The sequence below is a fragment of the Carassius gibelio genome, chromosome A7 (assembly GCF_023724105.1).
Source record: "Carassius gibelio isolate Cgi1373 ecotype wild population from Czech Republic chromosome A7, carGib1.2-hapl.c, whole genome shotgun sequence".
Classification (NCBI taxonomy): domain Eukaryota; kingdom Metazoa; phylum Chordata; class Actinopteri; order Cypriniformes; family Cyprinidae; genus Carassius; species Carassius gibelio.
The window spans coordinates 19,142,283-19,147,352 of NC_068377.1; positions in this window are offsets into that span (position 1 = coordinate 19,142,283).

Here is a 5,070-nt window from a genome sequence, read left to right on the forward strand (position 1 = left end):
CAAAATGAATGGGAGTCAATGGGAATGCTAACGCAAGTGAAGTTCTGCTAAAAGATGGCAGCCCCCACCCGACTTCAACTTCCGGTCGAGTTCCTTGCCCCCTGGTATATACAGGGGCGTCGGACTGGGGGGGTAAAGGGTACCGAGTACCCAGGGCCCGAGGCAGGGGGGGGGGGGGGGGGGGGGGCTTAAAAGTCAGTTTTCTATACATACATATACATGCACTAACATTTGTATAGGATTTATGTACAAATATAACAGTTCCTGTGCAAAACTAAACTTGTAGTTTGAAGCACTGGTTTGGTATAGAGCTCGGGCGTAGACGTCATGGAATGGTGCATTGTGGGTAACGGCGGCCATTTTAGAGGCATCGCAAAGCAGGTTTGTAATAAGATAATAGCCAGTCTCCAGAAAAAGTTATAGAACGTGACAAAAAAAGTTGCCTATACCTATACGGACAAACTTAATAATGAAGCCAAACAACGCTACTTAAAAAAAAAAGAGGTTGTAGGCGGAATCGATCCCTATGAACACATGAAAGTTTACCAAGCCTCAGTTTCCCTGATAATTTATCCTACCGGGTCTGTGGAGTGAGCGCTTACACCTCCGATCAATTTAAAAATATCACTTTCACTTTTTAAAAAGTCACTGGAGGCTCACCTGCAGATCATAAATGGATCTGCAAATTAAACGTGGAGAAAACAATCTTTTTCACTAAGGAAATGTTAACATTAACCAAGCATCAGTGGTGACACACACACACACACACTTATCAGATTCTGCGAGCTATGAAGCTTGTCTATGCGGGTTTGTTACACTTCAGGAGTAATTACTCACCTATCATACTTGCAAAAATCCACTGTTTTCCTCCGGTAGTTCTGTAATCCGGTTTAATATTGACGAACATTCACCTCAGACACAACCCACCATTCACCAAAACAAGACGCTTAACTTCCTATTTTGAAGTTCGTTCCAGTTTTTTTTTTTTTTTTTAAACAAGTTGTTCAAATTTGTTAAATACAGTCAGCACAAAAATATCAAAAAGCAAATTAAGTTAAGGATTGGGTCAAAAGAAAATGTTTAAACAAAAAATACAGACACTAAACTGACTCCCTTACTGGCCAAAAACTAGAGAAAACGTAATGTGTTTGTGTCTGAGTTTGTGTGTGTGTATGTGAGAGAGAGAGAGAGACCATACACAACATGTCTCACCATAACTATGTATTATAATATTATCGAAGGTGATGGTTTCCCTCCGTACAGTGGCGACCCAAGCCATCTGACGCCTCTTGGTGATTTCAGACACCTTGTGTTTTTTTTCCAAGTAGGAAAATGTTGAAAACTAATATGATTCACAAGGCGTTTGCCCTGTCGATCATGAAACCGATTACAGCAGTTCACAATACAGCAATACTGAACCATTTTCCAAAAAATAATCAAAATTAATGACCAAATGACCAACGTTACCTAATGCCTACTATACAGTACATCTACTTCTGTACCGCGATTCCCACAATGCATTGCAACGTGACGCAACGATCCCGACCTCTATAACAAAGTCATTTTCATTCTGTGCAGGGCCCCACCACCCCTCTCGATTCAATGTAAATGGTACGACCCGCAGTTCAGGTGCTTCAGCTGCGGACCAGCGGTGAATCAGTTAATGAGACAGGAGCATAGACAGTAAAATAAGACAGGAGCTGGAGTTAGCCATGATATGAACTAAGAAGACGGGAAGAGTAATGTCTTTCCTTAAGAAAGGAAAATCAGTGGCTCAATAACGAAAAGAAACGAAGATTAAAGAGAGAAAGGCAAATGAGGGCAAGCAGTTTTTTGAAAAGAAAGGTGAGCTCCAAATGCATAATCGAGCATTGACATTGTTTTAACATAAATATCTACTCTTGGAGGAGTTCTCCCCAGAGTCAGAAGTTTACATGAAAACACTGTATATTTCCCTCCATTGTCAAAATCTAACACCCGCGAAAACACCATAGACAGTAAAAGACAGATAGCGCCTATTTTACCGCATTGTTATGCAAATGAGCTCGCGCACGCTCAGGATTGTTATCAGTTTAATGCACATCTTAATGATTGATCTATTGATATAGATAGATAGATAGATAGATAGATAGATAGATAGATAGATAGATAGATAGATAGATAGATAGATACTATAGATACTATAGATAGATTATCCTTAAAAAAGTGTCACATGGAAGTGCGTGACAGCCTAGAACCAGACTGCAGTTCATGTGGAGTAGCTTTTTGTTTGTAGGCATATCCCTAACCACCTATACAAAAGTAAACACTTGTGTAGCTTTCACCCTTTTTTTTTCAAACATGACCATGTATTTTATATTTATACAGGTGTGTTGTAAATGTTATTTATGCAATGTCTTCACCACATCTGTTAATAACACTTTAACACATAATCAGTTTCTGTTTAATCAGCAAAAGCAATTCACTTTTATCTTTAAAAAGAAAAAAAAAAAATACAAATTACCATGGTTTGATTTAGCAATTTGTTATAAAAATTTACCAGTGCACCACAATACAGTATATATATATATATATATATATATATATATATATATATATATATATATATATATATATATATCTTTAAGACAAAAATTACATGGTTAAAAAATTGTGTACAATCTTGTCAAATTTTCTCAATTTTGTCTTTAACTATATAGTGCATTTTGTTGACTAAATGTATCCTTTTATGCTATTTTTGACTTATTTATTTATTTATTTATTTTATGATTGAGCAAAAGATTAGAAAAGGCACAGAATAATCACCATAACAAACTTTATTATAGCACAACAAATGCATTTTAGGGAATAAACCTGACCCCCAAAAATATAATAAAAATGCTTAAAAATGTTGTAGGCTCATATACTTGGAGCATATACCTCAGGTAACTCATTAGGACAGTCACTAACCTTGACACTATCTATACATTATTTTGCATATTGACAATTATACTCTAGGCATAATGACACCGGACATTTCAGAACACCATCCTGCAGAGTAGACTCTAACCCTGCTCCACCACACCTGTCTGTAATAATCAAGTTAGAGATTGTCTTACTATAGGGAGATGAGAGGGTCTGTATATTACTTGGAAAAAGTGTAATACTAACTTGGATCACATGTGCCTTAATAGCCAATCACATTGCAGCTTTGATGTCATTGAATTTCAGTCAGACTTGTATGACACTCATACACCATTTACAGATACCACAGGAATGAATGAAAGTGCCATAAGCTGAATCCCATCTTATAAAACTATAAAAAATATACAAAAGTATTGTTTAGTATAAAACATGATGAAAATCGGCAGACAGGCTTTCAATTCATTAAATGATAAGCCATTTCCTCTAAAAAGCTGTTTATTCAGTGTAGTGAAGCCTTTTATCCATTAACATCCTTTAAAAAAAAACTGCCTCTGGTCTTCTTTCCCACATACTGCGAGACTGGAAGTGTTATCTTTAGCCATTACACTTTTTCGACTAATGGATGCAGGCTTGCCTTCTATTGGCTTTGATCAAGTAGCCCTGAAAACCTTGATTAGCTGGTTCAGGTGTGTTTGATTGGTGTTGGAGCTGAAACTGGTAGGATGGTAGCTCTCCTGGAGTAGGGCTGCAGACTCCTTCAATAGATTAAAGCTGGCTGCACACTAGACGATTTTCAAATCTTGACTGATTTTAAAACCATGGGAGACCACAGACAAAAAGACAGTTCAACTGATTTTTAGCTTAATAATCCTCTGAACGCACCCTCTAGATGATTTGACCAGACCACGAGACTACACACTTGATGACTGTAGGAACGATTTCACAGTGACACGTGATTTCACAGTGACACGTGATCTCACAGACACTCATGAGATCTAGCGTGACTAGAGAAGAAAATACAAACAGAGGACAAACAATGTTGTCAGCTGACTCTCCCAGCCTGCATTGTGTTTCACAGTGAAAAAACAAAGTATAGAAAGTAATATGGGTGATGTTCTCTGCTTACATGGCATGTTTGTGGCTGCCAGGTTTCAGCTATCCACCTTTTTCTTCAATGTGGAAGTAAGCTCATGGGTGAGACTTCTGGTTCATTAGCCACTATAGGGAAATAACATGAAGATTAAAAATGTGCAGTAAACGGTAAAACTGGTTGCACTATAAACCAGTGTTTTTGTAATTAAGACAACAAATCCAAATACTGTAATATTGTAAGGCGCACTAATTTTCAATATAAAACAGAAAAACAAGCGGTTCTGCACAGCTAAAAATAGCTGGACACGGATGAGACCGGAAGACAGACCCATAGAATTTACAAATGGTCACTTACATTTTTTGGAAAGAAAAGGTGGATAGAAGCACACAACACAGCTCCCTCTTATTGGCTATCGTGGCTATCATTATCATATGACAAGCTGTGAATTGGGCCACGCCCCTGATGGTTCGGGGGTGCAAATCAGGCTCAAAATTGGTCTAAAGTCATTTAGTGTGCGGCCAGCCTAATATTGTCTGTCACCCAGACCTTAAACAATTTGTGTTCAAATATAAACATGGTCCAAGAGGCAAACAAAATGACAAAAAAAAAAGATATTCAGAAATAGAAGAACGATCAAGAGTTAGAGTCTTAGGAAGAATGGAGAGAAGAGGACATTAAACACAGACTTTACCGCAGCTCCTCCAGCTTTTTAAACATAGCCTGTATATGAAAGAAAATCTAAGCTCAAGGTATGCATTTTTTATGCGACTGACTTAAAAAGGCCAGTCTTTTAAGTTTAAAAACAACTGACTTGCAAAGCTAATATAAAACAGATTCATGCAGCCGGTCACCGATTTCATTTTGGAATTGTACGTTTATTTATTTATTTTACTTTTTCTTTGATTTATTGTAACTCAAAGTCTGAGTGTTCATTGGATTTCATACTGCTAAATTTGGATACCAAGTACCTGACAGCTCACACAAATGCACCACATGCGCACCGAGAAACCAGCATAAAACCACCCACTAGCAAGACATGTGTGATGGAGGCTCTGTATGGCTTCCAAGTGGAT